This window comes from Canis lupus, chromosome 18 (genome assembly GCF_011100685.1).
Source record: "Canis lupus familiaris isolate Mischka breed German Shepherd chromosome 18, alternate assembly UU_Cfam_GSD_1.0, whole genome shotgun sequence".
Classification (NCBI taxonomy): Eukaryota; Metazoa; Chordata; class Mammalia; order Carnivora; family Canidae; genus Canis; species Canis lupus.
This window is the reverse complement of record NC_049239.1, coordinates 8,315,212-8,342,220: the sequence shown is the minus strand read 5'-3', so window position 1 is coordinate 8,342,220 and position 27,009 is coordinate 8,315,212. Positions and strand designations below refer to the sequence as shown.

The window sequence follows — 27,009 nt, the reverse complement described above, 5'->3', positions numbered from 1 at the left end:
GCTCCCAGTGGCTTACCACTGAGCTCTAATTCACAGCCCTGAACTTGGAAGGACCCACCCTTGGTCAGTGCTCTGCTCTTAGTGTTAGATTCATAATCATTGTAGAGCAGTGGTAACCCTGCCCCCATTTAATTCTGCAGTGGGACCCACATATTATGTGGCCAGTCCTGTACATAGGCAGGCCTGTCCCCAGAATGGAGTGAAGGGCAATCTCTGCTTTCTCTTTTTTACCTGAGTGGGAAAACCAGCTGGTGCTCCAGGAGGAGTGAGTCTCACCAAGGGGAGAGGACTCGCTCAGCTGGTTCCTCTCAGGTCTCTTCCCAGCACAAGCAACTTGCACAAAAACTTGCAGATAAGTGATGCATGACATCCCCCCTCTTTTTAAGACGACAGGCAACTTGCTCCCTATAAACTCCCTATAAGTAATGGCATAGAATGGGACGCACAGTCCCTGTGAGAGGGGGAGTAGTGGGGAACACCATCTGAGCAAGTGCCTTTGCTAGTTTAGCATAGGGTAAGGTTTTTGAAGGCACAATCTTCCCAAGCAGGTTAATGGGCATTATTGGATTTTATTGACTCATTCATTCATTCAACAGACATCTCCCCACACCCATACACCTTTCCACATACACATCCCTCTGCATACACATCTTCCATATACATCACATATAGGTACCATACCACACACACACATACACCCGATGCACACGTACCGCCCTCCAAAATGTTTTGAGTAGCTACTATGTGTTACACTGGATATATAGTGACAAGGAAAACATAGAAGAATCCTTGTCCTTGTGGCACTTCTACTATGGTGTGAGACAGACACTGAACAAATGAGCAAATGGACTGTTGGATATGCAACGGTGATAGGGGCTCTGAAGAATATAGCAGAACAAGAATTAACAGCCCAATGAATGGGAAACAGTCAGTATAGTGCCCAGCACGGAGGGGATGCCCAGCAAATGCTTGCCACCACCATCTCCCTTGTCATCATCCCCTAAATCTCTGTCTCCAGCCTGGACTTCTCTCTTGATGCCCATAGAGACCTCAATTTAATATGTCTAAAGCTATGTTCATCCTATTTCCTTACCTTTTTATTCCCCACCTTGATCACTGGCACCCAAATCTCTGCTGACAATCAGTTCTATCACCTTGATACATATTTGGTTCTGTCTCCTTCTCCGGCCCTCCTACCCCTGACCTGGTTTTAGCCTTCAGCATTTCTCACCTGACCTAGTATAAGAACTACGTTTGCCTCCTTCAGGTCATTCTCTACTGAGACCTCCACACACCTCCTATGATGATGTGTTGGTCCTCTGGTTAAATTCATATGATGGCTTTCTATCACCATTGTCAGGGATAGCCCGAGTTCCTTAATCTGTCCCCTACTCCAGATGCCCTACTACTCCTATTCAGCTCTTTCCCACTCCCTCCTTCTAGCACTGTGGACTCCAAGGCACCAAAGTGAGGAGCTCTTGACTTTCACTAGATTGTCTTACCCCAGGACCTTTCCTCCACCACTGCCATTTTTTCTCCCTACAGTGCCTTCCCCCTGACCTTATACCTGGACAACTACTGCTCACCATCGAAGACTCAGGGCAGACACCACCTCCTTTATGCTCTTCCCTGGTCTCCATCTTACCCTTGCCTTCATCTAACCATTACTGTATTGGGTATTTCCCAGAAGGCTCCTGTAGATGCTGCTTAAATCTCTGTCTCTTTCACGGAACTCACCTGGTTCCTCTAGATTTTATTTTTGTGTGTGGTCCTACCAGGTGCTATTGAAAGATAGGAATGGGTCACACTTATTTTTCTAGGCTCTTTCAGGAGCACCTCCACCCCCTCTTACCCAAAAGCTGTTGTACTCCACAGCCCATAACTATCAATAGAATTTGCCAAAGTCTGGACTTATCAATCTTACAAAACACACTGTGGGAAATGCCAATGGTTCATTCTAATATTGCGTATATGAAAAAGTTGCCTCTAACCTATCAAGGCCACAGTTCAACACTGAAGATACCCAATTTACATGATTAAACAGACCACTTAACATCTCACATTATGGCATCTATATTCATATGTATAATTACTTTAATTTTTTCTCTAATTATTTCTGTGGAACTGGAGTGAATTTTGCAAAACAAGAGGCATCTCTAGTTAAGGGAACTTCTAGGCTTTGAATGGTGATACATCTACTAAATTGTCGAGATCCCTTTCTGTGGGGTGCCTTATAGTAGTCTAAAGCACCTAGCACAGCTCTTAGCATTCAGATTAAAAGCAGTGTTCTCTTCCCTTTTCCTTCCCTGCACTGTCTTCTCTCTTGAGTCCCAACCCCTGCTCCAATAACCACGTGGAAACTCATTCTGTTATGTTCAAAACTAAACTAAGTTCCTACATTGCCCTGACCCATCTTTTCCCTGTCTTGAATTTGCATCTTGGTTAATGTCACTGAAGTTTACACAGAGGGTCTAGGTCAAAATTTTCTCAGTGACACTTAACTTTTTTCTGCCCCTCTCTCAGCACACCTCATCACTCTTCAGATCTTCTTCAGTTGTGCAGTCTATTAAGTGCCTGGTCATATGAGTTTGCACTCCCATCTCCACCTCCACATGCCTGTAATCTCTTGCCTAAACTATTTACATGGTTTTCCCTTTGCCAGGAATCTCTTTCCTTCAATAGATCTTCAAACTGCTTCCATACATCAGGCCAACTGAGACTTTAAAGTCTTCAACTCTTATCATCACCTGCAGAATGAATGGAAATGCAGTAGCATCACATATAAAGCTTTGCTCTCTGGGCCTCATATACATTTTCACCCTCATCCCTCTTTGTACTCCAAAGCATAGTCTCTGCTACAGCCAACTTTTTCTCAAAATGTCATGGTTTTCCAAGTATCCTTTCTACTTGCTGCTTTTTTTTTTTCTTTCTTGTTTTCTTCCCCTACTTGTGTGCCCTACCTAGAGAACCTCTGTTCTCTCAAAACCTTGTGAAACATCCTGTGGGATAATTGCATGACTACCTCTTCTTTCCTATAGTCCTCTCTTATCTCCAATCTCCCAAAAGAAGGCAAGTGTGCTGTCAGAGGACTTTCTTCTAACTCTATTAGTAATTCTCACTATATCACATTTGCTTATATATTTATAGCACCCACTGGGAACTCCCAGCAGCCAGGGGGTGGGTATCATCTCCATCTTTTTATTCAATGTATCTACAACAATGCCTGGCACATAGCAGTCAATAAATGTTTTTCAATAAACAATTGAATGATAAATATAGCAACATCAGAAAAGCAAAGCATTCATTTAACATCCCATAAATTATTTTTTCTTTTTATAGGAGGAAACGTGTGGCTAAAAGAATAATGAGAAACTGTAGTTTCTTATTTCCAAAATGATTAGGAGCTTATAAATATGCCCATAAAATTCATTCCTTACACAGTGGAGAAGATGGACATGAATTTGCAGATAATGACCTTGAAAAGAGATACTCCCAAGGGTTCTTTTGAAGGTTTACAGAACTACTGAAATAAAGAAAAGACCAATTGTAGAGACCACGAAGAAAGTCTCCAGAGGGGTATGGACAGAACAGTTATTTGGAGTAAACTATAAAGTTCTCCTTTCATGGGAGGACATTGGTGAGAAAATGAAAGACTGGTAATAAGAATGGGAGCAATAAGGAAGTAGTAGGGGATAAAAGGCCAGAAAAGGAAAACAAGTTCAGTAATGACATTAGAAGAGATATAAATGTGGGGAATATAAATAATCTTGTGAATGAGAAATTATCATTCTAAGATTTACTTCCTTAAAAATATTTTGAAAACAACGAGAGAAACATTAATGAGGTTTTTAAATGGAATCAGGAATTCCCTGCCCTTGACTGTGGTCAAAGAGCACATATTGAAATCCTTGTTTATGATGAAAGTACTTAACTGAGATGTGCACATGAAATGTATCAGAGTGCTTTATTCTCATGGGGAAAGCCAGCTTGAATTGAAAAGTTTGGACAGGGGATCCCTGGGTGGCGCAGCGGTTTGGCGCCTGCCTTTGGCCCAGGGCGCGATCCTGGAGACCCGGGATCGAATCCCACATCGGGCTTCCGGTGCATGGAGCCTGCTTCTCCCTCTGCCTATGTCTCTGCCTCTCTCTTTCTATCTCTGTGACTATCATAAATAAATAAAAATTAAAAAAAAAAAAGAAAAAAAAAAAAAAAAAAGAAAAGTTTGGACAATGAAGACTGATGTTGACAAGTCATAAATCACCAGGTGGAATTATGGATCAAATGGTACAGCCAATTGACCACCTAGTTATTAAATATGTATTTAAGAAAGAACTATTTTGGGCATCCAACTTGCTACATTTTGGATTCACATAGCCACTTCCCCAGAACACTGACCTACTTCCAGAAGATCTGTTTGGGAACAGTCTCCACACCCCTCTCTATTAGGCAGCAAGAATCCCCATTCTTCTTTGACAAATGTTTTCTTCTATAGTCTGGTTTGCCGCAAGTGGGGTGGTCCTCCTATGAAGAACCATTGTAGCCCATGCATTCGTTGGTCTACATCAGCATCATGTTTGAGGAACTGCAACTCCAAGAGCCAAGACTTCTCCTCCCTTCCTCACTCTCATGCACATGGATCAATTACTGCAAAACCAACAGTGGCATCTCAAGGGTGGCAAGGAGTTGCATCAGACTGAGCAGGACCATCTGTGTTCATGAATGATACTGAGTCATAATGACAGAAGGCAAACAGCAGAAAATGGGCTAGTAGATTTTTCAAATTCTTCAGTTATCGCTGAAAGACGTTGCAACATATTACTGGTTCCCTCATTAATTAATGAATTAAATAGAGTCCTTGGTGGGGTTTATTTTCTATCTTCTTGTTTAGAGTAAAGATTGACCCTCTTTTCAAATGTATCTTTTAATACAAATAAATGAGATATTCATGCAATGGAGACATATGCCCAAAGCATGCATGTTAGCTCCTGCTGTAGGAAATGATTCCAGTCTCAGTCCTGTGACTATACTAAAGAAATGTTCATCAAGCAATTAGTTTAATGTCAGTCTCTGGATACAAAATCTTTTTAATTTCATGTTATTAAAATGATTTTGGTTTATGGAAATGAGCTAAAGGATCTAATCTTTCCTATTATTGCATGCTTGGCCCTTTACTAAGTAAACTTGGCATAATGTAAAGTAAACTGAAGTAAGACAGAGATTTATATCACCAGCAATAGAGAAGACAGGATCCATAAGTGGCTCTGTTGCTACAAATTCTGCATTTTTTTTATTAATTGGCATCACAGGGCTGACAGATTGTAAAAATACCTCTAAGATGAAAACAAAACAAAACAAAACACCCTGAGCTGGAAACTGGCCTTGGCTCCGAAGCACTTTGATGAAGCCTGGGACCCATGGGAGGCGAGAGCTGTCAGAAGCAGTAATGTCCCCAGCTGAATTAAACACAAATCCTCTCTGGTAAAAAGAATCCTCCGAGTTTAGGCCTCCAAGTTTTCCATACATTTAGATCAACCAAATATACAAGTGAAAAAAATATTCAGGCATGAAAGTTGACTGAAATTGAATACAACCCCAAGAAATGTAAATGCTCATGGAATTTAAAGAACAGAATCATAAGAAAGAGGCATACATTAACTGCCCAAAATATTTAAAGAATTTAAAGTGAATTATTAAGCTGGAAAATAGTTGGGGCCTGATGATCATAATCATAGTAATCATAGTCATAACAACAGTAGCAGTAGGCAAAAAATAAAAGTAGTTTATATATAAAGGAATGACAGTTAAACCGGCAGCAGGCTTCTTTCTCATCAGCAATCATGAAAACCAAAAGCCAGTGGAATAATATCTTCAAAGTGTCAAGGGTTGAGGTGGGAGGTCCAACTAGGATTGTGTATCAAAAATTTCTATTTCTCAAGAAAGATTGAACAAAAATTAAAGACACCAGCAATGAATGAGTTCCAATTTCTCCACATCCTCATCAACACCTGTAGTTTGATAGCCAACCTAATAGGTGTTATATAACATTTTAGGAAAGGCAATTTCTATCTTCTTTCAGATTTGTTTACCCTAAGAAAGAATAAACAAACTAGAATGATTGTATATGTCTGTGTAACAGTCAGAAAATACCTGCTATCTACCCCATTGCACCTCAAACACTTATGCACCATTGGAAGAAAAAAATCCCTCACCAGAGCTTAAATTTTGAGGTGGGATATATATATGTGCATTCACATCAAAGTATGCTCAAAGTGTGAGCATGCAACAAAGGAGAAGGGGGAAATGTGGCTTTGTCTTAAGGGAATATTTATATAAATATGTTTTTCCATATTTCATCTTAGCGAAGACTAAGTGTATAATAAACATTCCAATTTTTTTAACCTTGACAAGAGACGAAGGAGCACATACATTCCAAACTCTTTCCTGTTTTTCCCAACCTTATCATTAGGCAAGTATGTTTTAAGTACCTGGAGACAAAGGAGAGCAAGAATCATCACCTGAATGTCCAACTCAGGAACAGAAGGACCCAGAGTACTGAATTGGGAGCAGTGTCTGCACCAGGGCCTGATAGGTTTCTTGGAGGATGAGTGAAAGGAAGTTAAAGTCATGTTCTTGGACACTAAAATGTAGATTCCTGGACAAGAAGAGTAGATCAAATCTTCTCCTAAACTTAGGATAGTGTGCCCAAGTCTACAGGAAACACATCTCAAGGTAGCAGAACCTTAAAGTCCTGGATACTGTCTTTGGATCCCTTTAGACACGAGCAGAAAGAAGACACTTGAATCAGTTTCATTAAAATGTCTACTGACTCCCAGAGAGAATGTTACACAACTGGCTCTGGGCTAGGGCTATTACAAAAGAAAGTGCTACAATTCCCTTTTGAAAAGGCTGCACACACACACCAAATTTCAAATGTCAACACTGGTGGAAGAGAGAATTATTTCATTGACAAGACTTGCAGGCTTGGAAACAATGATAGCAATTAGAGGAGTGTTGAATGAAATCCTGGAATGGAAGATAACATAGCTTTGTCCCTATAGGGAGCCACAAACAATCATGGAGAACGATCTCTGAGAATTTTCTAGGACCTTCTGGGGAAATTACAGAGACTTGAGAAGAGTCTCAGTGACTCTACAGGGTGAAGCCTGGGAACACCAAATCAATAAGGTCATTCCTTATCCTTGGAACTCCCTCCTTCTTAGGGTCTGAGCCTTGGGGAACACCCATGAGGTTTGCATCACCCTTTGACAGTCAGCTAATCCTTAACTTTCCACCTTTATTAAGGTTCATGCCGCCTGCATGAGCAATCAAATATGTGATTAAGAGATTCTACACATGTATCAAAGGGAAGATTTCAGATCAATGGAAAGTTTCTCACTCTGTTAAGACTAAAAAGACAGAAGAATGATCACTTTTCTTTTTACTCTCCACTATTTTTTCTTGATTTAAAATTATCTATATCTATAAATCATCTATCATCTATCTATGTATCTATCTATGTATTTATGTATCTATCTATCTATCTATCTATCATCTATCTACCTATCACTATGGATGAATGTTTGTATCCCTCCAAAATTGGTATGTTGAAGCCCGAATCCCTATTGTGATGACATTTGGAGGTGGGGGCTTTGGGAGATTGATTGGGTTTAGCTGAGGTCATGAAGGTTGAGCTCTCATGATGGGATTAGTGCCCCTAAAAGAAGAGGAAAAGACCAAAATCCTCTCTCCACACTCGCGCAGAGGAAAGGCGTGTGAGCACACAGCAAGAAGGTGGCTGTCTACAAGCCAGGGAGAGAACTCTCACCAGACTCTGAATCTGTAGCACCTTTATCTTGCACTTTCCAGGCTCTAGAACTGTGAGAAATAAATGTTTGCTGTTTAAGCCACCCAGTTTATGGTATTTTGTTATAGCAGCCAGAACTGACTAAGATATGAATTATTTTTGTTACAAAATAAAGCCACCATTGAATCCTATCCAATCTCATTCCCCTTCCAGGAAATTATCTTGTTATCACTTTTATGTATACCCTTCTCAGGCTTTCTCTATGTATATTCTCATACTTATTTAGTGGCTCTTGGACATGTTACCTAACCTGTGTGCCTCAGTTTCCTCATCTGTAATGTGGGTAATAATAGTTTACATCTTATGGAGTTATTGTGAGTTTTAAATGAGATGGTTTATATAAAGCTATTAATACAGTGACTGGCACACAGAAAGTCTTCAAATATTTTTATATCTATATTTCTTTTTTATATTTCTGTGTATAGTTTGGTTTTATGAATCTTTATTTACACAAATGGAATCATGCTCTATACATCTTTATGAAACTTAATTTTTCATTTAGCAAGATACCCATGATGCCTTCTATGTCTAAATATATAGCTCTACCTCCTTCTTTGTAAGCACTGTGCGATATTTCATGGTATGAATATACCACAGATAATCTAACCGTTCCATTGCTGTTAAGGTTGTTATCAGTGACAGTGGCAGATACTGATTTAGTGAACTCTATTGTGTAAATGTGTAGATTCTTCTCCAGAACAGATACCTAGTAGAGAAATTTGTGTGTGGAAGGTGAAAATCAATACTAATTTTAGTAGACATTGCGATTCCTTAGAAAAAACAACCTATGAATTGGTACAGGAACAAAGTGTGCCTTTCCCAACCATATGAACTTAAGTTTTTCCACTTTGGTTTTGATTAGGCCTATGGATTCAGCTTGTAATACTTAATGTGAAATATGCAAACCCAATTGGTGAAATGTGTATGGCCCATTTGTCGCTGACACTTTTCACCCACACTGCATTTACAACAGTAACATGGGGTCACATTCCTTCCTCCTCGGAGCCATAGCTCTTGGCCCCTTCAAGAGTCTCTATCTCGGAGAGAGGGCACAGTTCAACGTGGAATATAAAATTGGAGATCATGTGGATTACTGGGAGGATTCCTAAAAATTCCCAGGAGTTAAGAACATAGTCATAGCAACCAGGGTTGTTATTACAAGAAAACAGAATAAAATCTGCTGGGGGCACTTAGGCTCCTTCTCCCTGCCTTCCTCTGTCTCACCCTGCTCTCCTGTAGCAGCTGGTAACATTCTGAAAAGAACTGGGGGACAGAAAGGCACACAAGCCATCTCTTCACGCGTGCCTTCTCCAGGTCTGCACCAAGCCATCAGAGTGAGAGTGTTCCTCTAGCAACCACCATCTATGTTTGAACTTTCCAGCCTCTGTTGAGGATTCCCTCTTATATTAATGTGTTGGGAAGCCATTCCTTTTCTAGAAGAAAATTTAAGTCTGATGACCAAAGAGACGAAGACCTTGACACATTATTTCCTCAGTAAAAGGCCTTTAAACATTTAAAATACATTTATTTTATGGCTGATCTGACTCTTCCTTTAAAACCTTGTTATCTTTCCATCTTTTCAAGCCCTCAAGCCTTCTTCACATTCGTCATATGGCTTCTTTCCAACTTTTCTGTATCCTCTTCGGTGTGCAACTAAGAATTTTTAAAACACCCAGTTCTGTAAAAATGTTGTGGGGTTTTTGTTTTTGCTTTGAAATACTTTGGGTGATTCTGATAAGTTTTTAAATTTTAAAAGCATGGTGATACCATACTTATTGATTTACTGAACATTTACTTTCAATTCTAAATGGTGTTTTGCTTTCACGGTCCTTTACTACCTCCTGTAAGTCATACTCTCCAAATAAGGGTGACACGCAGTAGAGGAGAAAGTGGAGAGAGGAATGAAGAAACACAGGCAATAAGCGAGAAGCTGAAATGTTTTTTTTTTTAATGTTTCTCTAATTTTAGCTAGCTTATAATTAATAAATCACACGGAGTCATCTAACCTATTTGATTACACGAAGCACAATTTACAAGTTTAGCTTGGAGGCCACATCCACATCCAAAAGTTTCATTGCTCAAGAATAGATGTTCTTTGATATTTTTCTGGCTTGAATTTTTTTTTTTCAAACAGTCAAGGTGAGTGTTTGCTTACATGTAATTTAGAGGTTTAGAGGCTAATGGTGGCCATGCACAATGGTTTGGAACTTGGAATTTTGGCGGAGGGAAGGAATTTGGAGGGAGGTTTTCCTCTCCACCCAACTTAATCTTAAAATTTCATATCCAGAGAGATAGATGAAGAAGCATAAGAGACCAAATGGTGGATTTCTTATTTATAAATTAGTCTGGTTGACATGAGTGAGATACGGAGAAGTGGTGTCTTGCTAAGACTTTTTCCCTGAACTCAGCCAATCACGGGGGATACCAGGCAGGTGCAGGTCTCCACCATGGGAGCCTACCCTGATGAACATCTCCCTTAGGGTGGTTCAATCCCAAAGGGAGAAGGAGGAAGCGACTGAACCAAGACTCAGAGGCCAGGACCACAACTCAGGAAATTCCTTCATCTGATAACAGGCGTGGAAAATATGTGTAATTGTCTCACCATAGCATTTGGCTCGCTGTTCTTTTGAATCGTGGTAAAATACACGATATTGAAATCCATCATTTCAATTATATTGGAGTGCATAATTCAGTGGCAATCAGTACATTCACAAAGTTATGCAACCATAGTCACATTACCAGACTATTTTCATCATCCCAAAAGGAAGCCTCATACCCATTAAGCAGTGACTCCCCAGTCTTCCTTCCTCCCAGCCTCCAGTGACCCCCATTCCGTGAACTGTCTGTTTGGACTTGTCTATTCTGGATGGCTCATGTAAATGGAATCATATAATGTGTGGCTTTTTGTGTCTGGTCTCCTTCACTGAGCATGGTGTCTTCAAGGTTCATTCTTGTTGCAGCATGTATAAGCACTTATTCCTTTTTAGGGTTGGATAACCTTCCAGTGTATAGCTATAAGGCATTTCATTTATCTGTGCATCTGTTGATGGACATTTGGTTTGCTTCTACCTTTTAGCTATTGCACATTGTCCTGCCATGAACATTTGTGTACAAGTTTTTGTTTGACTACCCGCTTTTGATTCTTTTGTATATATACCAGAAGTAGAATTATTGGGCTATATAGTAATTCTATAATTATCCTTTTGAGAATTATCAAACTATTTTCCACTATCTTCCATGAGATAAAGAGCCAGCCATGGAGCTAGACATGTTATCCCAGGGCTTAGTAAGGAATGACAAAATCAGTCCCTCCATGGCCAGCCAACATCCCAATAGCCCTTCCTTTAAAGTTTGTGTAAGAAGAACAAGGGGGAATTGTTGAAGTCATTGGCCTTGTAGAGTAGGTAAGATTTAAGGTTAAAAGGTGCGCCTGGGTGGTTCAGTCAGTTAAGCATCTGCCTTTGGTTCAGATCATGATCCCTGAGATCAAGCCCCATGTTGGGCTCTCTGCTCGGTGGGGAGTCTACTTCTCCTCTCTCCCTTTGCCTGGCTTGAATGTGCTCACTCTCTCTCTCTCCTCCCCTCAAATAAGTAAATAAAAATTTCTAAAAAGAAAGATTTAAGGTAAGAATGATTTTTTTCATCTTTTCTTCTAATAAAGATGTCTCTGCTCTTCCCTCTTCAGACAAGTAAGGGCAGAGCCAAAGGAATCACCACAGCAGGTCAGTGGTACTTGCAATGAGGGGCAATTGGCAAACATTCTCCAGTTGGATGTCTACCTTGGCGGTGGACTTGCTTGAATGACTGCGATTAGCAAAGGAAATGACCACAAGAGAGAGGGCAGGGTGGCAAGAGGCAGTGTCAATGAAGCAGTGCAGTTTGGCATGTCCTGGAGGTATATGTCTCCTGCATGGTCAAGTGGAAGGCACACAAGGTACCTGGGTCCAGCCCACCTTGCCCTGCTGCCCACTTTATTTTTTTTAATTTTTATTTATTTATGATAGTCACACACACACACACACACAGAGAGAGGCAGAGACACAGGCAGAGGGAGAAGCAGGCTCCATGCACTGGGAGCCTGACGTGGGATTCGATCCCGAGTCTCCAGGATCACGCCCTGGGCCAAAGGCAGGCGCTAAACCACTGCGCCACCCAGGAATCCCCCTGCTGCCCACTTTAGAGAGAGGATCTGGGATGAAAATGCATGTGATTGTGTGTGGCAGAAACCAGCAGAGTGGACACACGATCCAGTACGGCAGGAAGTGTAAAGCTGGGAGGCTTCATGAGGCTCTTTTGGAAGCTTTGGAAGAGTCTGCATTTGGATGGCCACCTCGCAGAGGGCGGTGCTGCCAGCTGGTGTTAACCAAAGCAGCAGAGACAAGAAGAGTGCTGCCCACGGCCAGATCCTGAAGGAGAGACGTTTCCCTGAGAGGAGTAGAGCAGGCTTTCCTTCCTGCGTGATGACATCAGGCCTGGGTTTGAGATTGAAAATTTAAACCAGAGAGTACTTGTAATAACTCAAAGTGGCTAGAAACGTATGGAATCATCTATTTTTAAGGGGAAAGGAAATGGGAACCCAAAGGACTTAGCAGAAAGAAATATGTGGAGAGGAAAAAAAAATGTTTCATATTGAAAATACCTATTACACATGCACAGAGCACATCAGTGCCATTTTTCATAAAAAAGAGACCACACCTCATACTCTTTAGCAAACCACTTTATAAATAATTTATCTTTGTGTCATGTACACTGATCGTGCCCATAAAAATTCACCAGGGACATCATTTTAAATAGCAGAATAATATTCTGTGACATGCAGGAAGCACAGTTTAGAGTTGGACATTTAGAATGTTTTCTTTCCTATCTCATTAACGTATGCAGTGATAGGACAAATATACATGAATATTTGCACACATTCTGAAATAATTCCTCAGGAGGCAGTCTCGGAATAGAATTGCTGGATCCAAGGGTATACATGTATTCTCTGTCACTTCTATGCCTACCGACAACGTAGTGCTAATTTATGTGGCCACCAGCAGTAACAGCACCTTTACTTATTTTTTGGCCATTTAGGCCTCTTTGTGTATTGGCCTGTGACATTATTTCATCATATTTGCATGAAGCAGACTGGCCAATGGCACTTAAAGAGTATACAGCTCTGCACTTACCTAGCCACGTGGAATGTCGGCCCTCTTTTTGGTTAAGGAGATCCTCACTCGCTCACTACTGCCCTACGCCTTTTGAAAGGTTAACCAGATATGCAGCAGTTCATGGAGGGCTGGTCTTCTCCTTGTAGAGAGTTTGAAACCTGTCCTTGGATCAGCCAGCTGATTAGTGCGTGGACTTCCAGGGTAGCCTAATTCCACTACTCAGTTCTGCCCCACCACCCATGGATTGTTTTGTCAAGGGAAATCCAACACGATGTCATCATCATATACCAAGGGAAATGATAAGTGACAGCTCTGTGAAATCTGTCACGTGTTACAGAGAGGATTCTGTTATTAGTTCATATGGTCTCCTTTGTAGGAAGAGTCTTGGTCCGGATCGAGGGAGGAAGTTGTTTGCCTCACTCTAAGAAACCGTTGTTCTCTTTCTGAACTAATATGGTTTAACCTTGTGGACTCCGTGAAGCGTTAACAACCTAAAATCAGTTTTTAGCCTGACCGTTAGCAGGAGGGAAAGATTTCAAGGTATCACGCTTTTGTTCTGGTCCGGGGCTACCTGGTTTAACCTCTCAGGTATTTTATTTCTTATCTGGAGCTATAAGATAGTTCCCTGATCCTCCCTGGGTCCTCTTTTGAATAAGTTCGGACTAAATAAGGTGGCAAAAAGCTAAATCCATCAAAAACAAGAGAAGTGGGCCAAGGTAGCAGGCATCCTCTTTCTAGGGACAGAGGCAGATAGATGGGTGGACCCTGGAGGAAGAAGTTAGTAATCTGGGCTAATTAAAGGCAGTTAGATGCTATAACTGTTAGGGGCTGTTAGGGACTTTTTTAACTAGAAAGATGAGTAGCTTTGCTTTGATACTTTGGTGAAGAAATCACAGGCTGCGTGATGGGGGAGCAGCAGCTTAGAAATGCCCATGTGCCTCTTGGCTGGAAAAGCTATGTGAGGCCCAAATGAGAAGCGACAGAAGGCTGGTTGCTCAGGACCCACTAGCTCTAAATTCCATATCCCAAAAATGAGGGATTAGCTTCCCTCAGATCTCCTCTGCACTGCTCCGTGGGGATCTCGGAAGGGAGAGGGTAGAGTGAGAAGCAGGGAGGCAGGGGCAGGACGCCAAGAGGTACTGCTCAAAGAAAAGTGTGTCCGCGCCCAGAGCACCCCTCGCTCCACATTTGTTGGCAAGCGTGATGGCAGACAGCAAGCTGGAGTGCACAGCCCACCAACTTCATGCTCTTTGGACTCTTGAAGTTGTTCATTTCCTCCCCATCCTCGTTGGAGACCATTTCTTCACAGATAAGAGCAGTTTTAGACTTACAGTCAGCTTTCTAGAAGGATGAATCCATGACTCAACAAAAAGAAAATGATTAAAAGGGAGGGAGAGAGAGCAAAGAAAACGTGCTGGAGTTGGGTGGGAGGTGTGGTCTGCATCCTGGCTGCCTATGCACAAACACAGATTCTTCACTTCACTTGGGACGGTTATGAGGGGTAACAGTTAGCTACCCCAAATCACAGAGGCTTAAAACAAGGGAGATTTTTTTTCTCATTCACCTACTAATGGTCGTGTGGGGGTTCCACTACAGATGTTCTCAATCCACGACTCCAGCTGAGGAAGCAGCCACTACCTGGAACATTGCCCCATGTACTGGCACAGGATACCAAGGTCACGGGGAAGCTCACACTGGCCCTAATGGGCTGGCCAGAGTCGGCCCTCACGTCCCATTGGCTGAAGCAAATCTTATGGCCACTAACTAACTTTCAGCAGATGAAGGAGATTCCTTCCGCCCAGAGGGAGAGTCAGCATATCTGGGATATTGATATCCCATCAACATCATGTCCTTGGGTTCTGATTCAAATATCAAGTCCTGTTATACTTGCTACAACCTTTGAGGAACTCTTACGAGGGCCCCCGATACTGCCACAGGGGAATTTGTCTTACAGAGTTAGGACACTCTAGGGGACCACTTCGCCTACAAAATGTTCCAGATCTAATAGAAGAAACTGTGCTCTGGGTTCATAAATCCTTTAGATCTTTCATCCAAAAGAGTGAGAGGGTAAGAGCAGCCAAGAATATTGGAAAAAAAGAAGAAAAATTAGCGAAAATGAATTTGTAATAGGACAACAAGACGAATTCGTCCTTACGTGTGAGATTCCCATTGGCTAAGTCTTGGTGAAGCTGGACGCAGGAACGGAGAGGGGACTCCCAGACAGACATGGGGGGCGGAGGACACGTGAGTTTGCCCCTGACAGACACAGATATTCTGGGAGAAGAAACGGAACAATAGGCAGGAGAAGCAGGAGCTGGGAAACCAGAGGGAAGTTGTTTAGATTGTGGGGAAACTGAGTTCAAGGTGTACTTGTTTCAATTTTATTCGAACTTAGAAGAGGTTGTCTCGAGACTGCCTCTGCACCTACCCAGTGTGACGATCCAACATACCATGCCTGATTACACTTTGGTGAGTACGCTCAATTTCTCACAGTAAGGTCAGGTGGGCACAGGCCCTGAGGGTGGCCCCCTGAGGCCAGTGGGACAGCTGTGGGGTCCCCGAGATGGAGGCAGCCCAGAGCCCTGTGCATTGATTGCCTGACCCAGAGGAGGACACCTGGAGGATGTGGCACTAGTCCTGAGGTGTTCGTGGCACTCATGCATTAACGGGGGCCAACTCATGTTCCACCTGGGACCAGCTTGAACTGCAAGTGACCAGGAGAACAAATGGCATCATCCGGAGGAGCCAAAGAGAAACTAGCCAGCCACGAGGCACAGCAGGCCACCTTCACCCACCCAGACACTATCCTACGGAACCGAAAGAGGAAGGGAGGGGCCACAAAATAAAGGGTTTTTATGCAAAAGGAACTGAGTTGTTTAGAGGATGATCAACTTAGGGGGTCAGAGGGAGATCACTCAGTAGAAAAAGAGTATCACAAAGGTCAGCTCACCTAGGCTGCTCATTGTTACCCTGGCTGCACACTGCCTACTGGAAGCGCCTGGGAGCTTTCAAGGCTGTGAACAGCCCACGCCCAGCCCAGCCCTTAAATCAGAACTGCTGGCGGTGGGCTTGGGTATGGGTGTGGGGTCATACGTGTGCAGGGTCACATCTGTATGCAATTTCCCAGTGTTTATAATGTGTAAGCAGGAACTATCTAATCAACATAAACCATGTCATTAAAGGGCAGACACATTAAATGCCCCGGTAGACACTCGGGGCTTGTGGGATCTGCTCCAGAACGGGTGCTCTCTGCTCCTGTTCACCAGCCAGAGGTGCCTAGGACCCAACACCCTGGTTCTGGCCTTGGGCCCCACGCTGTGACTTCAGACCCCTTCTTTTCTCCTTGACTCGGTCTCCAGCACTGCCACCCCCATTTGGTTTGACCCAGCCCTGGCCCCTCGTCACCTCCTCTGGCCCCACAGGCAGCTCGCCCTAGGTCCGCCCAATGACCTGGATGGAAAACAGAGAGAGGTAGACAAGAGATCCCGACACCCATGGTGACAAGGGTCACGTGGAGCTGGTCAAAGCATGAGCATTCCTTCGGTGAACCCGTTGATTCTCACTGTGACAGGTACCAAAACATGGGCCCGTTGTCATCAGATCTCCTGTGGAAGGGGAGCTAGAATTCTAGATAGACTCTTACCTGATGTTTTCTGATATTTAAATATCAATTTAGTTTTTCTTTAAAAAAAAAAAAACTGTACATGCTGGAGAGAAAAACAAAAACAAAACTATTGAAGGGCCAGACCCTGGTCAGCTGGAGATGGGGAGCAGGCTCTGGCTGCAAGAACCTTCCGGAACAGCAGGGATTGCTGGAGGAAGGATCTGCTGGGGCTAGGGCTCTCCCCGCCTTTTCTGGTCAGGTGGGTCACGAGGCAGACAGTCAACTGTTTGAGCAGGCGGCCGCTGCACTGAAAGTTAGGCTTCCCGAGGGGCAGCGTTTCAATAAGGATAATAAAAAACCAACAGCAAAAACAACAGCGACAATTACAGTTTGGGTTTGCGTACCTGCTTTAGAGAGGCCCTGAAAGCTGTAGCCCTGTGGACAGCTCTCCTAGGGAAGAAAATGGCCAGCCCTACTTTCCTATTATAGCTGGAGACACCCACGTGGAGCAAAAGAGCTACTGATTTGACCAAAAGTCCCACATGTTTCTCAGAGGTGGAGAAAAATCTGGGCTTCCAGACAGTACTTTGTTCATTAATTTGAATCTGGATTAAAAAAAACCTTCTCGTGTGGTGTATTTGCTCATGTCATCTCTGTGACTCTCAGATGCCTGCCAACCCATCCACGTTGCACCCATCACCCTGGGCCAAGTTCAAGGTCAGCTACTTTCCCTGGAAACCTCCCCGGCCACTCCCGGCCTCGCTGGCCCTCCCACCTTCCTCCGCACCAGGGCATTTGCACGAGCACAGTTCATCTAGCAATTAGTCATCCCGTCAGCACAGGGATCTTAGCGCCTTGTGTTTTTATTTAGCTTTTTAAATGATTCCTTGTAATTTCTTCAGGGCTGGGATGGAATCCCTATCCAACGGGCTTTGGGCAGCCCCCAGGGCCCTGGACAGAGCAGGCCTCACAACAGCCCTGTGCACTGGTGTATCATCGCCCTGACTTTCAGTTCTCCACAGCAGCGGGGTTGGGGAGAACAGAGCTGGGGCCCACACCCCTGAACCAGCCTCTAGCTACTCTGAGGCTCAGTTTCCTTACCTGTAAACTGGGGATAACCGTACCTACCTCTGGGGCTGTGAGGAGGAATATGACTGGATGTAGATAGTGCTGGAACATTACGCAGCACTCTGTGAGCATTACCTACATGCTAGAGGCTTTTTTATTGTTACAAATTATTATTATTATTATTATATATTATTATATATTAAATTATTATTATTATTATATAATTATTACAAATTATTATTACCTCATTATAAGGAGGTTCTAAGGTGCTCTAGTTAGAGCAGTAAATCTCATCATTTTAGATCCCATACTTATATTGTGGGACATGTCACTTAACAGGATATACCCTGGTTTGGGCTTACATTTATTCATCTCTTCTTTAAATATATATATATATATTAAACATATATAACATATATTAAATCTATACTTTTATATATATTTCTATGGGTCTAACATATAAGGAAATAACAGCGAATAAAATGGGTGGGGCCCATGTGCATGCCAGGCACATCCAGCGTGGCAGAGAATAAGGATGCTAAACCAACTATTACAGATGGGATACGTTTTGAGAACAGAGAGACAGCAAGTGCTACGAAGGGCAGGACAGAGGGGGCCTAACCCGATCCAAAAGAACTGGGAAGACCTCCTCTAACCTTCAAAAATTGTCATAAAACTTCCACCATTATAGATGGCCAATGGATACTGGTATTGGTAGAAATGCTCACCTTGAAGCCTGACCTGTCAATGGTTGAAATACATTGACCAAAACCAAAAGCAGTAACAATTCCAACAGCTTTCACCCTTGCTGGTGGAGTTTAGAAGCGGATAGAGAAGGAATTCATGGGCACTCAGCCCCCATATAACATATGCCAACCACCTCCAGCCATGTCCCCACCAACCCTACCTGCTGACAACTGTAGTATTGGCCACATATTCCAGAAGATACCTAGAAGCATCAGAAGAACTGGGAAGTCCCATCCTGGGTGGCAATCAAATACAGAGACTTTTGTGAGTGGCTGGGTGCCCTCTGTCAGCTGTTCTGTCTCCAGCCCAGGCTCTCCTGAAAGCCACTGGTGCCCTCTGTCGTAACCCCTGGGCTCTTACCAGCAGCGAGCAAAAATAAAGTGGAGGCGTTGGAACCGCAGCAGGGATAGAGGAAGAGGGCTCTGTTGGGGTGTCACCTAGAAATTACATAGTACAGCTTCCTGCTCTAGACTTGGGAATCCTCACTTTTAGGGGGGAGATTGACGCTCCTGGCCTCCTGGTGAGTCACTTAGGTTGATGTTATTCACCTTTGGATATTTCACAGCCACCTGAGTAACCTGCCACAACACACGGGACTGACCCCTAAACCCAATATTTTTTGAGGTTATAAAACATTCCACTACCTTTTTCTGCTATATAACATTTCAAATGTCAGCACTTTTCTAGCAAGACCCTGGTCTAGAAATTGAAGTTCACACATGCTAAGGGAATGGCTGCTGGTTTAATCATTTCAGTCCTACTAGAAATACCAACATGTTTGGGCCTCTTTCAAATCATAATAATACGTTGGGTTTGTTTTTGACATTTCATCTGAGATGCTCCAAAAGTCTGTGGAAAATGCAAACCCACCAAACTCTCCTTGCCCTCAGGAAGAAAAAAGGAAGTTTTGAATTCTCCTCTGGTTATAAATATAAAAGTAGATTCAGGAAGAGAAAAGAAACCGTTGCTTGGTCAAGGCTTCCTGGTTGCTGGGAGCAGGAGGCAAGCATGGTTGAGGGCAAAGGGAGAGTGATCCAAGCCAAAGCCAGACAGGCAGCAGAGCTGGACCTCACAGGGGGATTGGGAGGATTGGGCTACCAATCTTGGTCTCACACCAAGGCCAAGGAAGGGTTTTCAGTAGAGGTTTGGCTGAGGAGAATGTATTGAAATTGCATTTTGAGGGCATCTGGATGGCTCAGTGGTTGAGCATCTGCCTTTGGCTCAGGGCGTGATCCTGGGGTCCCAGGATCGAGTCCCACATTGGCCTCCCTGCAAGGATCCTGCTTTTCCCTCTGCTTGTGTCTTGCCTCTGTCTGTGTGTCTCTCATGAATAAATAAGTAAAACCTTAAGGAAAAAAAATTGCATTTTTAAGCCCTCACTATCCCATGGAAGGTGAACTGAGGGGAAGGCCACATGTATGAAAGACCAGCAGGAAGGCTAGTGCAGGAGCCTGGGTGAGAGGCACGGGGCCTCTGTGGGTGCTCACAGCGGCCTCGCATCAGGACAGACATGGGTGCATTTCAGAGCACAGATCCGTAGGGCTTAATGATGACCTGGCTTAGGGGAATCAGGAGAAGACAGTGTCAAGGATGACATTTAAGGACTAGGAGAAAAAGATGTGACACTGAGAGGCCAGGGGGCAACCACAGGGTATGTGGTGCCATAGAAGTCCGGGAGTAGAGACTGAATATTCTCCTAAGAGGTTATAATAATATCTGCAAAGTGACTATTTCTGTGCACTCTGTGGATGGTGTCTGGCCTCCATGCCCTAAGATTAAACTAACTGAATACAGTCTCAGTTCCAGCTGGGTGCCAGGCGTCATAGATCCGATGTCATCTGCACCACTCAAGCTGACACTCTACAATGCAAATGGCTCTGTCAGGCTGTCTGACTACTGCTCCCCCTTTCAGAGGAGGAAATGGGGACTCAGAATATAGAGGGGCAGAAAGCTGCTCGGCTGCTCATTGCAGAGCCTGGCCTCTACTCCAGATCTCTCTGACGCCAAAGCCCAAGCGCTTCACCACACGATTTTGCTCTCCTTCATAAAGAGTCTAAACATGAAATGCCCAGGAATTTGACTGAAATAAATAATTGAGCTTCACAGGGGGAAAGAAATTATTACAAACTGTATTTCCGAACCAGCCAGCAACTTTCCAAATACATGTTATTGGTCACTGGGGTTCTGGATGACACACCATGCCCGGATCAGCACAACATCATGTGCTGTTTATTAGAAAAACAACTCCCACTGCAGCTCACCAATTGGTGTGTGTGCAGCCTCTGAGTTAGGAAGGGCAGCACACGTACCCCTGTTAGGCAATGGAAAAGTAATGATCTGCCTCATTGAGAGAGAACAACTTACTTCTTCCTCTAAATGAAATATTATTAGATTTTGAAGTGCGTTAATGTAAAGGAAATGCACAGAGGAAATGCTTTTTGCAGCCTCTACATGTGCTGAACACATGGCCGGTACCCCCAGGTAGTTCCAGCTCACCTTTTGGCCAATGCCTGAGAAGGAGCTTTGGTCGAGGGAAGCTGAGTCCAAGGTATTTGTAGGGAAACACTGCAGAGACCACCTGGGGGCAAGGGGCAGTAGATACAGCCTTTAATGAAAAGATGAGGAACTCATTGACTGAGGCAGAAACTCAGGCGTGTGCGAACATACATGAACATACATGTGATAGGGATGACGGTGGTGGTCTTTTCTTTCAACAGCTTTCTGGGTTCCACATGGCTACATGCTAACAGAGACACGGCAAAGGGACCCAAGGTCTGGGTCTGAATAACAACTTCCCTGATTGATTGCAGACTGAAGATTCCTTGGCGCAGAGAAGATTGGGGGAAGGAGACAAAAGGACACCGGATGGTGCAGGCCACTCTGAGCATTTGCCGGACAGGCTCGAACAGTGAATAGTGATTTATCCAACAAGAGCCTTGAGGTTGCTTTTAATTCCACAAAAGTGTAAGTCTGTGAAATCGATGAAGCAGGAGGTAGCAAAAGGAGACGTGGCGAGAGCAGAAGCCACTTTGCTCTCGGACCCGAAAGGGAAATAACCCGAAATCCCAGGACATAACATGTTGCTTCCCTTTCCGGTCCTAGATTTGAGGCACCCCAATCAAGCCCTATCTCCAAAATGGTGCACCCCAACCTCTTCTGATTGTTCCCTGTTTGGTTCAGAGGGGACACTGTCCTCCTTTTTTCCTCATCTGCTGCAAGGCTCTCTCTCCTACTGGAGCGTGTCAGGGTGAAGGGGTGCTGGCCCCGCTGGGTGTGCCATCTGGTGGAGGCGCTGAACACAATGCAGATCCAGACAGAAATCAGCCCCCCTAAGCAGAGGGTTGCAAAGGATGCCGCTTATTTTGGTTGTGCCCACTCCTTACCATAGGTTCTTGGCTTCACACCAGTGAAAGTCCGCTGATTCAAATATTTGTATAGGATAAAACTGAGACTCTAAACTCCGTAATGAGAATTGTAGCTATTTCTCAATCTTCTCAAGATGTATACATAAAAGCTACTGCAAATTATACATATATAAACTATACGTTAAAATCCCTAGATTTATTCTGTCCCTAGAATAAATAATCCCTAGAAAGGAATAAAGTGGGGATGAAATGAATCCTTTTCATAAATAGGAATGTAATCATGTCTGAGATTTCGCTCTCTAAATGTCTATGTTTTCCCAGTGGTTTTTGTTGTTGTTGTTGTTGTTTGTTTTAATTTTTTTTAAAGATTTTATTTATTTATTCATGAGAGAGAAGCAGGGACACAGGCAGAGGGAGAAGCAGGCTCCTCGCAGGAAGCCCAATGTGGGACTCAATCCCGGAACCCCGGGATCACGCCCTGAACCAAAGGTGGACGTTCAACTGCTGAGCCACCCAGGTGTCCCTTGTTTTAAATTTTAAGGGAAGTCAAACATTGCTAGGAGGACCACAGATGAAAATTAAGCAAGATCCTATCACATGTCCAGTTAAAAAGAAGATTTTTAGCTATACTGAAAATGACCAAAGAAGTCTGACATTGGCCTCATGCCTCACCCCAGGGAAGGCCCAGCAATAGCAGTAAGTGATGGTGACATCACCTTGAAAGGCTTGTCTGCACCATCCCTAAAGAAGCTTCTTCAGCAAGAAATCCTAATAATGGATGGAGAACAACATCCAAACCTTTTTGCTGGAACTGTCGCTGCCTCTAGCTGACATTGTTCATGACTTGTTTATTCTACAAGTTCTTTTTAAATATTTGATATTTCATGAAATAGTTGCTACAGCAAGAAAAAGACAACATATTCTTGACAATGCATTTTTTTATTTAAAAAAATCATTTTAAGTGTTTTTTTTTTTTTCCTTTCGAACCCACTATTTTTCTAGGATTCTAACTTTCGCACCGGTCAAGATTTTATCATTATATCCAGTGAACTCTAATGGGGATACAGTGGTTTCTGATGTGAATCTCCAGTTCCTTCACAGTAAGGAACTGGGCCTAAAAGCAGGATGAAAGGTGAGTTCTTATTCGGTGTAGACATTGTGTGTCCTCTATTACTCAACACTGCTGGGCCTGGTGTGTTGGGAGGTCCCTTTTTTGTTTCAGAGACCAGATGACTTAATCTTTTGCTTAAAGAGGAGTCTCTAGATGGAGTTCTATGCATGCCTTTGTTGGCATCCATTAAACTTTGTCAATTTTAGCCTTACCTCTCCCGTGCTATGGGCTTCCACCTCCAGCTTGAGAGGTCTGGGTCTGATTTCTCTCTCTGGGTTTGGAATTCTCACTGCAGGATGGGAAAAGGTTGTAAAATACACCACGCAGGTGTAGTCATGTACTGCTTGGAGTCATAACTGCGAATGGATCCTTTCTTATGCAGAAACATGGTGGCCAGACATGATCAGTGTAACAATAAACAGCACTTCTGTTTCCGCTCTGTCCCAAACAGTAGCTCAGTATACAACTGCTTAATCACTTCACGCTCAATATTATGTATTACATCATACTAACACCTCCTTCTAGTTTCATCCAAAGATAGTGCAAATTGCAGGAACACTCCATCTTGCCTTCTCACGTGGCCTCCCCAAGAACATAGCACTTCCATTTCAGATGACAAACAAGACTGGTCTCCAATCTTCTTTGAATGGCAGGCCTGGCATGGTCACTTCACAAGAGAGCTGTCAGCTCTTAACTGAAAATCACTCCTTGAAGGGATTTATAACTCTGCTATAAAAAGCTTTCATTTCAGCTAAAACTTGTACTTTCTTTCAAGTTTTATGACAAACACTCACAGGCAAAAGCAAGGATGTACTCATGAGCGCAATATGCTTGCACACATGTATGCACATGGATGCACGTGCGCATGCACACACACCAACCCTATCCCCTATTCTCTTATGAAAAAAGAAAAATGAATTTTTCAGAACATCCTAAGGCAGTTGAAAGTAAGTGGAGGCCATTAGACACCTAACTTTAAGAACTGCCCCTTGACACCGACTTTGAGTGTCAGCACGTCTATTTGGGATGACGCGTGTTTGATTGTTCTTTTTAGTCTTATACTATTGTAGTGTCTTGCATCCCTGATCTTATTGATGGCAGGAATTTAGCAACCAATTCTAATTCCATTAATGGCAAAAGAGAAACCAATTCCACAATCTTGCCAAAATGTCTAGCCTCTTGGGTTCAGCCTTCTTCCTGCCACTCTTACACATAAATAACCCTCTTTCCATTATGGTGGCACACTTTCCTCCTCCCAGTGCCATATGATGGAGGGCTAACAGGTAAGCTGGATGGGACCTATCTGGTCTTGCTGCCATGATACATGCAGAAATTGAAAAGAAATGTACTCCTTATGCCAAGAGGTTCAGGCTTCCCAACCAGACACAGACACAGGGCTCTGGTCTCTACATTGGTTTCTGAGTTCCTGGGTTTCAGTTAGGACTTGCTTCATCCTGGAGAAGAGCCAAAGTATAGATGAAAATCCTTAATAAGGGGGCACCTGGGTGGCTCAGTGGTTGAGCATCCGCCTTTGGCTCAAGGTGTGATCCTGGAGTCCTAGGATCAAGCCTACATTGGGCTCCCCACATGGAGCCTGCTTCTCCCTCTGCCTGTGTCTCTGTGTCTCTCATAAATAAATATATAAAATCTTTAAAAAGAAAAAAAGAAAATCCTTAGTAGGATGTGGAGAGAGACCCCACTAGCTGACCTTCCAAACAGAGTTCCAGGTACCTTGAACAGCAAATGCAGAGGAAGACAGTGTTTCAAAACCTAGACCAGTAAGGCACTGGGCGGAAGTCAACAGCTTTTGTAGAGTGACATCCATCGCAGAGGGGTAATAAGGCAGCTTCTCCAAGTGAATATATTTACTCACTGTAAATTAGGGAGTTTGGTAAACTAAACTGACGCATTCATATCAGGTACTTGATATCACCTGACAAGAAACAATGAAACCCATTTTGCATTGAATTCCTAGGTGATCTCTGAGAGAACCTAATTCAAGACAAGCATCTTAGTCATTATTGATCGAAGTGTTCCGGTTCCCTGCTATGAAGTGGTGTATTCCACACTTCTTCCGTATGACTTTTCTTTTATCTGGCTTAATAATCACTCCAAATCAAAGGTGAGAAGCTCAAGAGCAGGACAGATCTCTAGCCATCGTCAGCTCGTTTGAACTATCTCATTTGATAGCTTTATCTTGCAATATGACTTGCACTCCTAACCTGGGAACACAGACAAATTCCCATATTCACTTGTGTTATTTTATAGTCATTGCTACTGGGCTGGGGGTGGGAAGGCACATTACAAAGGCAGTAGATTTCAAGTACTATTAAAATGATCAGAAGATTTATTAAGCCCCAGGAGCTGGCAGGGTAGTATATCAGTTACCCAGGGCCCTTGTTTATAAAGGAAAAAAAATACTAAAACAAGATTAGAAAATCCTAACTATTTATAGCATGTAAAATACATATTTGGGTCTACCATGCTAAGCAGATTGACCCCTCTCAAGGATTCTGGAGGGGAAAAAAAGACTCCTTAAGAGTCTAATTTAAGAATTAGTGCTAACTCAACTTAGAACAAGCCACTGAATTGTAACCAACATGCTTCAACACCTGTAGGAAATGGGAAAGCACATCTAGCTCCTTATTTACTTTATGGATATGTCACCCTAAGTATCTCATAGTAAAAGTATATGGGGCTAGTTTTCATGGTCATGTCACTGGTTCTCGTAGTAGGAGAGGAATTCCATAATGCGTAGGTGGGTCATGTTTGGCAAAGAGCCCGTTTCTCCATTCAGTTTGTTCAATATCTTGATTGGGTGTATTTTGTTCAACATAAAGTGCCTCTTGCAGGTGGTATCTAAGGTGATAGGGACCCCCTTCATAACTTAGAGCACAACAAAATAAAAAATAATGTAAAGAAGCATATGGGTCATATTTTGTTTTGGGGCCAAACAGCCAGCTATCATCTGATGAGCAGCGCTCGTGATGGTGCTTTGAGCCTTCTTAGGTGCCTATACGGACAAGAGGATGTTCTTGTGCTTTATCTCTAAAGCTTTATATTACATATCATATATCTCAATTTGTGTATATTTATTTATAAACTACGTTTACTTACTACTGTTATTGGCTAATACCTCCAGGGACAATATAGTCTTAGAGCCTGACTATCCTTAGCAAGTCTTATAAATTCCTATCTAAAAATATTTCTTGGTAACTATATATTTTTGGCTAATTTTTTATTAGATTAGAACATACTGTCATGTTTTATAACCTCATGATGTGAGAGAAGGACTTGGAGGAAAAGTAATTGCCGCATATTTTTTACGTTTTTAACTTGGGTTTGCATTATTAGAAATACCTTCAGTTTATGATTTCTTTGCAGAATTTTTTTTATTTTATTACTTTGCAGAGATTTTTTAAGATACCTGCAGATGTTTGGTTTAGTGTAAATGTGATAATAGAAGATAATATAATGTAATATAATAAGATTATAAATGCAAGCCTCAGTAAAAGCAAGTGACTGAGGTCATGCCTATCGTCCCTCTGGCCTCACAGCCACACCTGGAGAAGGTGAATGTGATTCTGATTCTGACGTGCACACCCCTGTGCCCACTGTAACTTAGCAAACTTCATTTCTTTCCTATTTTAACATTAAAATGGAAACAGAGATTTCCAGTCTTGTCTTCCCAGCACCCGGTGGTAAGTCTTGCATACCTAGGCAGAGGCATATGCTCTTAATTGCACACATTAGGATCTCGGGCATCATGATGATAGGTTCCCTACAGTCAATTAATAAACCCACACTAGAAAGGAACATGCTGATCAAGGATGGTGAATAATTTGAACAAAGTGATAGGTGTCTTGTGGTAAAATAGCAAGCTAATCCAAGATAAAGAGGCAAAGGCAAAGGGCAATTTCTAGACCTAAAACCCAGACACAGATCCGGGGGCACAGTGTGGAGATCCAGGGTGGGCCACCGTCTGCTGATTGCCCACACACCAACTAGTGTCCCTGGGGCCCATTAGATCACCACACTCTCAACTGCAACCAGCTGCTTTGTCCTTTGGACATGCCATGTGTCAGGTTCTACTGCCTATT

At 43.0% G+C, this 27,009-nt stretch overlaps 1 long non-coding RNA gene across 2 annotated transcripts in view; it reads left to right on the top strand.

Moving 5' to 3' along the window:
- The window catches only part of LOC102152764, a 75,350-nt gene extending 49,664 nt beyond the window's left edge, over positions 1 to 25,686 (top strand). The window contains exons 1-4 of one of the 2 annotated variants that reach the window (XR_005373070.1): positions 15,242 to 15,483; positions 21,151 to 21,397; positions 22,801 to 22,930; positions 24,885 to 25,686. This is a non-coding gene — a long non-coding RNA (uncharacterized LOC102152764). Of the gene's footprint in view, positions 1 to 15,241; positions 15,484 to 21,150; positions 21,398 to 22,800; positions 22,931 to 24,884 lie in introns of those variants that run through there. The other variant, XR_005373069.1, reaches the window with a different exon arrangement.
- The last annotated feature ends 1,323 nt before the right edge of the window (positions 25,687 to 27,009 follow it).